Source organism: Protobothrops mucrosquamatus, unplaced genomic scaffold (assembly GCF_001527695.2).
Source record: "Protobothrops mucrosquamatus isolate PMUCROS unplaced genomic scaffold, P.Mucros_1.0 scaffold407, whole genome shotgun sequence".
Classification (NCBI taxonomy): Eukaryota; Metazoa; Chordata; class Lepidosauria; order Squamata; family Viperidae; genus Protobothrops; species Protobothrops mucrosquamatus.
The window spans coordinates 161,873-171,404 of NW_015386737.1; the positions used below are offsets into that span (position 1 = coordinate 161,873).

General features: G+C 47.1%; 1 long non-coding RNA gene across 1 annotated transcript; it reads right to left on the minus strand.

Annotated features, from left to right (window-relative positions):
- Positions 1-2,613: 2,613 nt before the first annotated feature.
- LOC107287640 lies at positions 2,614-9,045 on the minus strand. Its single transcript, XR_001548877.1, has 3 exons — positions 8,912-9,045; positions 6,332-6,475; positions 2,614-2,915 (listed from the first exon to the last, which is right to left on the minus strand). It is a non-coding gene; the product is annotated as an uncharacterized LOC107287640 (long non-coding RNA).
- Between the last annotated feature and the right edge of the window lie 487 nt (positions 9,046-9,532).

Here is a 9,532-nt window from a genome sequence, read left to right on the forward strand (position 1 = left end):
GGACAAATGAGAAAGTGGGTGAGCAAGGAGCAAAAGGAAGTTATTCCCTGGTAACTCTAATGGCCTCTTCAGAAACAGTTCAGATTAGCACCATCTCTTCCCAGTTGCAGTGACATAATCTGTCCATCCTTTCTAAAAATGTGTCATGCTTGTTTGTGTACCCTTAGTGGTATAAAAAACAAATACAGATCAACTTTTATAGCATCAATTCTACAGCCGTGAAGGAGAGAGTAAGGTGGACTTAATAATAAAGAGTTTGATTTCAAATGTAAGTGCATGTGAAGGCATGCAAAATGAAGTAAATAAAGTATTAATGTATGGAAGTGATTATCAAATGGTGTGCAATCCCAGAGAGATTTCCAGTGTACAATATTTCTAGGAATCACCTTTGTAACCTTTTCTGAAAATAGTGAGGAAATAACAGTTACTTGTAATGGCATCCTCAGTGGTGAAATACTTTATGGAGGCTGGTTGTAAGATCTTTCTTTCTTTCTTGTTCCTTTCTTTCTCTCCCTGCAGAAAATTCCTCTGAACATTGGAAATCTATGAAAAGACAAGCAATATTTTTTCCTTCTCCCATTGATGAATTTTCCTTTCTGCCATCCACACATATAGAAAATGACACAAGGCAGTGCAGGTTCTCCCCCACCCCCATGGCCCATGGCAGATTTCTATTTTAGTGGGGATAGAGAAAGTCACCCATTTTACTTTGACTTAAATATCTGGAAAAGAGAATCCACTTCCCCAAAGCTGCTGGGAGATCAGATCTTCCAGACAAAAAATGACTATCCTGCCAAGAGAGTACCTTTCTCCTAGGGAGAGTATAGGTAACTCTGACCAACCAAATTTGTCAAGATCAGCTGGAATATCTGGTTTCAGCTTTTTGGTATCAAGAACACTAAAACTTTCGGTTCCAGGGGAAAACTTCTTGGTTTGATAATGATAGGCATAATGTGGCCTTTCAGGTTTGCTACACATTCTAAACTGAGAGAGGGGTATGGGTTACAATTACAAGGATGTCCACATGCTTTCTACATGGGAAAACTCCTCCTCTCATAAATGTATGTGAAGAGGTAATTTTATGGCCAAAGAAAGGCTACTGCAGTTACTTTAAGTAATCTTCTTTGTTGTTGTGAGGTTCTCAGGGCTGGACCCAGTTCATGCTATGGAACTGAGCACAGAGTGGTTCTGCTCATAAGAAAGCAAAGGAATAAAATTAAGCTACTTTGTGGGTGTACTGTCATATAATTACAAAATGGGCATGTGGATACTCACAAACTGATAGAGGTCCCCAGCAGAACTTTGAATTGACTGCCTTCTAAATTAAATTAGATTTTCACAATCTAATTAAAATGAGGTGCCATTGCAAATGAAGGAGGTTCCATACAAGGCTCCTCAAATAATCAGCTACATTAACTACTATCTTAAACAGACTGTGACCAGGGAATAACATCTTGAAAACACTGTGTGGTTCTGCCTGGAGTTCCTCAGCTTCCACCTAGTGATCTTCAACTCTTGGCCACATCTTTTCTACAGCAGAATACTGTTCCTCAGTCTGGATAAATAGTAGCCATACCAGACTGATCAACTGTGGGAATAATGCCCTTGCAGTCCATGTGTAGGCTGCCATGCAGCTGTACCACGTGGATGGAAGAAGGATGGAAGAAGGATGGAAGAAGGAACAAAGAGCAATCACCCCCTCTTGCAAACTCCCCCCACTCCTCCCATTTACAAGGCTTGTAAAGTGTGCTTACTGTCACGTACCTATATGTTAATATGTACCTGCCCCCTTCTTACCTTCTGTAACCACCCATTTTATCCCAAACACAATAAAAGGGGGTTTTGGAGTCAGCTCTGGGCGACTCATCCCAGACATGCTCTAGGCTCTCATCACGAGAAGCCCACCAGACATCAGCAATCAACACACAGCTGAATCATACCATGCGGCACAATAAGGACTATCTCCACTTTCTGATTACCAGTTTTGAGCCATATTCCTTCACCATGTCTATGAAGGAAAAATGCTTTACTGTGAGAGTATAAGAAAATAATTAGTAACATTCACCTGATGCTATGAACAACGGGCATCATACCACTGATGCTATGAACAACGGGCTTCGCTCCAGACATCCATCTATTAGGACAGCTAGAAACTTAAGGATAACAACTTCAATCTGCTTCAAGTCTGGGCACAAGAATGGTCCTCTATTGCTCCTCTATTGCATTCTTCAGAGTGACACATCATCCCCCACTTTACAGCCAAAACAAAAGAATCAATTTAGCTGCTAAAACTAGACTGGCAATCTAATTTCAATCCTCAATAGGATTAGGACTCAACACGGCAGGTGTGCTAATTCATAAATGGGAAAAACTCTCCTCTTTGGACTGCAGCAGTGGTGCTCCAAAACAGACAGTGCAAACCTCTCAGCACATACCAGAGGAACCCTGGAGACTTTCTGTATGCAACTCCATCATGAATTGGCTATATAAATAGTGTACCTTTGAATTTATAAATAGAGTAAATAGTTTCATATTTGATCATTGGGAATGTAATTGTGATATGTTTTGTTAAAATTTTCGCCATATGCCAAACAAACAAACAAACTACCTTGGAAAAATACATGAATTGATTGTTTATGATGATCAGTGTTTTCGGTGCCAGCCAAAACTAACTCTGGTAGTCCTGAGTGAAATGATTCCCGTCCCGGTTTCCTCCTATGCTCCTACATTTTCGTGGAAGAAAAGTGTAGAATTTCAGAGGCAAGCACCGAAGACACTTCAAAATAAATCCAAACCATTCACTTTGCTTGGATCGCACCGTGCAGGCTAATATTTGCCAACAGGACATGTTGCACTCAGGTCCGTGTGATCCTCGAAGCTTCCGGATAAATCCTTCTCGTGTACTTAGGTTCTCCCTACAAAAAAGAAAAAAAGTCGCAGTAGATATCTCACAAGGCCTCAACTGTCTTAAAAGCAACGCGGGGACATCTGGTTATCTCCTAAAAGAAAGAAGATAAGAGGAGAATGTTCCAAAAAGAAAGAGAAAAACGACAAGTCAACCAGAATCAAGTGTGATTCTGAGGGTAGAAAAATGCGCAAGGGCAAATTAGCTCCCTTTCAGGGGGAGACTGAGTTCCAGGCCTTCTCTGCCGGCTCCAGAGCCCCCCCCCCTTCGCCTTGGTTCCTCCCACTGCATTTCCCTCCTGTGGTGACCACCCGACCAGAGAAATGGTTTAATTTGGGTTGTGGGGAGATTGAGAGGAGAGGAACCACAGGACGAGGAAGACACATTTCGCTCCCTGTAATCACACCTTTTTATTACATTTTATGGATGGGCAATGTGGCCGGGTGGATCAATCCAATCCATTCATAATCAGGATTGAGGACACCTATTTGAATTAAAATCTATTAGCTCCTTCACGAGAGACGTGGCCCAAGCCCAAATCAATAAAACGCACAATAGAGTCTCACTTTCTATTTTTTTAAAAAACCCTCTCGTATAAAATGTGCTAAGAAAAAAAAACTCCTCTTGATCGATTCGATCCTTATAAATATTTAACCGGCCTAGAAAAAAAAGGGGGGAAAGGGGGGAGCAATGAGAACTTAGCGGAGGAAACGGAAGGCTATCGTAGTTAACACACCCAGCGTTCAGATTATAAAACATATTGTCCCGAGACTGATGTGTTTTGGAAATGGTGTGTGTGTGTGTGTGTGTGTCACTGGAGAGACAAGCTGGCTTTGGGAGAGTTGAAGATGATTTTTTGAGAAAGACCAAGACCCGGGTGTGTTAGTGTGTGTAAGCCAAAAAGAGTCAGGCGGGATCCACAGCGGGCCGAGTAACCCATTCAGGGAAAGTGCTCTCACTTTTTGAATTGCCCAGCCAGGCGGCGGAAGCCTCGGGAAGAATGTAAAAACACCATCTCTCAGCGCTCCACCCACTCACCACCGCTTCCCTGTATTAGCCCGGGATTGGGCTAGGGCAGAATTGGCCTACCAGTCCGGTCCGGCCGTTGCGTGGCAATCCTTTCGGAAGCCTAATCAAGGAGAACATCGCCCGAGCAACGTCCGGGAAAGAGCCTATAGGGAAGGCGAATGGACTTGCGGGAATAGCAGCGCTCTCTGGGAAAAAATTCCAGGCAAATCCCTGAGAGCTCCCTGAGATCTGGCCATTCGGCCGGGTGATGCACATTTGGGCATCCCTCCCCCGCGTCTCCCAAACTGCAGAACTTCTCGTAAAGACTCAGGGACGCCGAGGTGCGGATTGAACCGGCTTTTTTTGGGCTAAGGACTAGGGCCTTTTGGAGGCGAGGGGAAACAGGCCAGAGATCCGAGGTGCCGAGCCAAGGTCAAGTCCTTCCTCACCCGAGAAACCCTACAAAGGAAGAGGTCGCCATCTAGGGGCAGAGAAGCCACCAGGAAAGCAGGACAGCTGCAGCAAGGAGCAGCTTCTGTGCAGATGCCTCAGTGTGTGCCTGCCTATTGAGGGCCCCATTCTTCTTCACAAAGCATCAGGGATTCGTTAAAATGTTAGGAATTCATATTTTGTTATCGCCCCGTTGATGCTTTTTCAAAAATAGAGATTAAGAATAATAGTGGGAGGGAGAATCCATCTTTAAATCCATCAGGAAGGCAAGCAGAGATTGTTTCAAACCGTCGTAGCGGAACAAGGCAGGTGGAGGATCGCGTTTCTCCGAGAACCGGTTGATTCGATTTCAGAGGGAAATAGACAAAATCAGGATTTAACCTACGCCCCTCCAACCTCCCCCCCGCACCGACTGGTTAGCAAACTCGTTAAGTTGACCTGTTTCCAGATCTGAGTCTACCGGGACGCCCCCATAAGAGGTAATGGTTCTCCAAGGACGGATCGCGGGAAAAGAGCGCCTGCCGAACAGCTATTCCTTTTCCTTCTTGAGTAGGAAAAGCTCCCGTCCCCACTCCCAGGGATATAGCCTAGGCAAAGCAAAGGGACCCCAAAGGTGGATTCAGGGATTTCATCCAGTCTGGACCACGCGAAATAGGAGACGCGGAGAAAGTCCGCTCCTCCTACTTGGCGATTAAGATCACAGTTTCCAAACCGGTCCTCTTGAAAAGCAAAAGTTTGGGCATTTTAAAAAAACTTTTCTTTTGTGCCCCCTTCTTTCTCGCTCTACCTTAGCTTAATTCGTCAACTGCTCCGAACGAATTCGCATTTGTGTTGAATATAGGCGAACCTGTCTTTGACATGGGATATCGTAAAAACGTCAGGAGCAAAAATATGACAGTGGTTTGGCTTCATGGTTGCAGCCCCGCTTTGAGATTGCTGCATAATTGGGAATGGCAGAATCCCTCTGCTCCCCAGGATCCGAAAATGTCCAAATGTCCAAAACACAATCTGCTCTCTCTCTCTCTCTCTCTCTCTCTCTCTCTCTCTCTCTCTCTCTCTCTCTCTCTCTCTCTCTCTCTCTCTCCCTCTCCCTCCCTCCCTCCCTCCCTCCCTCCCTCCCTCTCTCTCTCTCTCTCTCTCTCTCTCTCTCACACACACACACACACACACTCCCTCCCCCTCCCTTTCTCTTTCTCTCTCAAAAAAGAGTTTAAACAACTCCCATCTACCAAGAAGAAATGGCCCCTGTCAAGCATACAGTGTGTGGTCTTTTTCTAAGCATCCACGTCTGCACGGAATCCGAGGTTAAAGCGTCTTGTCCAATCGGGTGGGCGGGCAGGGCAATTGGTGGGGACACAGACATTATTGCTGAGAAGGAATGAAGGGACATTTTCAGGTACATCTTGGAGCACATTTCTTTGACGCTAGCCCTTCCCCCTTTTCTGATGACCCTAAGTAAATGGTTAAACAAGTAAACAAATAGGATCTATCTGGATGGTTAGGAAAACGATTAAACATCGTAGCAGAGTTTTAGCAAGAAATATAAAATATACACTCTGTACTAATGTTAGCATGGGGTTTGTCCTTTTCATGTAATTGATTCGGTTTAACATGGAGAATTCATTAATTTGGAATTTAGTCGGGAAATTGTCCCCCCGATTCGTTTGAAATAGACTTCGACAGAAGATTGCCAAGGCTGTTTAAACTTTTCAAACACGCCTGGAGTACAGAGGGAAAGAAATCCAGGCGACAGGAGATCACATCTGCATACCTTGCCAAGACCCAAGGTTGGAAGCGAATAAGCACTTGACTTTGTTCCTTGGGTGCAGGGTTTTAGTATTTGATAGGGTCGGGAAGAGATCGCAACTGCACTTGCAAGAATGCGAGTGGCGGGAAAGATGATTTAGGAGGGTGTGCGGAAAGGTAGGAGGAAGAAACTCTCCCCCCTATTGGTGAGAAGGCTAATACCTCATTGAGGTCCAGCATATCCCAATTTGGTGCTGTTCAGCTGGGTTGGACGGTCACTCGGAGCCAAATAGCGGGATAGGGATGATGGAAGTTGTGGTCTAACCCATCGCCGGATTGAGGATTTCAGATTCCTTCTGGTGGTGTCTGTAGAGACAAAACAAAAATATATAGCAAAGATGAGAAGCAGCCGTGCAAGAAAGAAAACAGAAAAAATATCCTAGGAATTGTTCCTCAAACAAGTACCCAGAAAACAAGCCAAGATTGACTGCATAACATTTGGGGCCAGAAAATGGCTTCTCTGTTTGATGCTCGCTTTCTGAAATCACTGCTATCCCCAAAGAACCACGGGCCAGGTCCAAGGGCAATCTACATTTCTGATCACCTCTGGCTTTTTTAGTGGCTGCTCAGGTGGTTTACTTAAGAATACTTGCCTAGAGGTCTTAATTCACTGGCGGGGTTGCTTTTATTCTGCCTAAATTTGAACTTCCCTGTCTCAGGTGCTGGAACTGTGTGAAACCTGAGATGCGATTAATTCCTTCCTCTTGTATCCAAGCAAACCCTGCGGGTCGATCTCTCTGTTTCTGACCAATCCGACAGAGTTGTTGCGCGGCCTAAAGTGAGATAATCACAATCTGCCCCGAGTTTCCTCCAAGAGATACAAAGGAAGTCACTAGACTATTGAGAAGGGTGGTGGTGGTAAAGTGAGGTGGTGAGGAAAAAAGCCAGATCTGATCAGACAACAGGCCTCACATAGGCCCGGTGACTTCTCCGAAATGTCTGCTTTAGAAGCGCTCTCTCATCCGGTGCTGCCTTTAGGCTTTCCAAGCCGCTTGGTTTATTGGCGCTCGATTGGCGCTGTCCTAGATTGGCGGTCTTCACTGACTGAACCCTCCTTGTACTCCTGAAGAAGGCGAGGCCCCCTCGGAAACGTCCGGAGATCCGCCGGCTGTACCGAGATCAAACGGCCAACCCTAGTTCCTCCAGATAATTTTTTAAAATTCACGCCGGAATGGATCTACTTTTAAAAAGCGCTTTTATTGTTTCCTCTTCTTTTTCTCTCTCCTCTCTTCTCCCTTGGTGGAAATGCCAAGACTGCTGCTGTTGTGGGTATCAGCGGATTAATTAAAAAAAGGCCTTCAGAGAAAAGGGGGAGAACAGGAAAGAAAAGGGAGGGGAAGGTGCTCTTCCTTAGCCCTCTACACTAAAGGACAGTCACTTCCAAAAGTGCACAGAATGGGTATACTTAGTTTTGCAGAGTGATTTACAGCACTCAAAAGATTCACTGAACTCGGGAGCAAAATTGTGTGTGTTTGTGTGTGTGGATTTAAGTCGGGGCACTTCGAGAGCGCATGCACAGAGAGAAACAAGAGGGAAGCGAGAACGCGACCTTCCAGACAAAAACCCCGAAGAGGCGCTTTTCCCCAGGGGCTGGAGTAACCCTTGAAGGGGGACAGCGGAACGCAAAATCGGAGCATTGTCTTTCAAACTCCGCTGACACCGGGTCTGCTCTGATGCGGTCTCAGAGTGAGACTGGGGGAGTCTGTAGGAACGTTCTGCCAGCCCCTGAACCCTACGGCCACCCCTTGATTGGAAGGGAGTTCACTTTTAAGCACAAGCGCTGGTGTGAACTCAGCCTTAACCGGAGGGAAAGGGGGGCAGTCAGGCAAGGAGAACCGCCAGCCAGCGCGAAGCTTTGCTGCCTTCGGTCTGGGCAAACCTCTCACCCCCGCTTAGACGAATCTCCCTCCTTCCCTGGGGCGATCTGTAGACACCGCTTCGATCTACAAAGGGGGGATCGATTTAATCGCCTCGGGTGTTGCTCTGGCAGATTGAGGGGCCGCAATAAGAAAGCTCAAGGGAAAGCCTTGCGGGGCCCCGAAAATGCAGGTTGCCTTCTGAGATCCGCTTTTCCCTAAAAGTTTCCCGGATCTCAGCGGTATTGGCTTTGGGGCACGGGGTTGCGATGCAAGACCCGCAAGGGGCCGTTAGGTTTTCTGGAGCAGGCCTTCGCTTGGTGAAACCCGCAGCCCCCGGAAGCATTTTTTCCTCCAGCAACTCGCCCATCTTCAGGCGGTTACGGAACGCAGGGTTGCATTGCCTGCGTTCCGTATCAGGTGAGAAGGCAAGCTGGTGGGCTCTTTTTCTCTTGGATCCCGCCCCCTCCCTTTTGATACTTGAGGGCTCTCTGTCTCTGTCTCTCTCTCTCTCTCTCTCTCTCTCTCTCTCTCTCTCTCTCTCTCTCTCTCTCTCTCTCTCTCTCTCTCTCTCTCTCTCTCTCTCTCTCTCTCTCTCTCTCTCTCTCTCTCTCTCTCTCTCTCTGTGTGTGTGTGTGTGTGTGTCCTGGCCTAACTTGTAACAGAGCGGAAAGAGAAGCAAACGCTGTGCAGTCTCTCGACTCCTCGCTCATCCTCCTTGCACTGAATGGTCTCGCCACCGAAAGTCTGCGGGGGCCCTCAGCGAAACTGCCCCAAATTGAGAATTTAGGGAAGGGAAGGGGGAGAAGACAAGGGCGACAAAAATCAAGAAAAATCCAACACTTACAAAAAAAAATACTGAGCTCTCCAGCTGGACCGGATTTACCTTTGGATTGAACCATCGGCTTATTTCTCTCTGGCTTCTCCTCCCCGGCCCGCTTGTCCGCCTCCTATAAGTCCACACGCACTCGCGAGCTGGCAGTAAAGTCTTCTTCGACTTTTGTCCCACACACACTCCCCTCATCGGTTGAGTTCCTGCAAACCTTGGCAAAGCACACCGGCCACGAGGTATCTGTTTGGGGGGGGGGCTGGGAGGGAGGGGCTCGTTGGCTTTCTCCCTCCGCCTCTTTCTGCTCTTTGGTTCCCGAAATCAAGGTGCAGCGGACGCCAACGCGTGATGAAACGTAAAACAAGCAAATTGCTGGCCCGAGGAGGGGGGAAACACTCTTCGGCGTCTGCCTGCGTCTGGGAAAGAGGCAGTAATTGCTGGAGACAGCGAGAGCTGGGGGGGGTGGGGGTGGGCTGAAGTAGCCCAGTATAAATAGTGGGATCTCAAATTGAAAGGCATAAATAACAGCGGGAGTGATCTAACCCCGATTCAGCCTCTTCTGTTTGTAGAGCTCCTGGGCAAGGGGTATCTGAGCGCGTGCCCGCTCACCCACACATTCACACATAGGCGGGAGCGCGTGCGCGCTTCTACACCCCCCCTCCCCAGCCTGGACAAGAG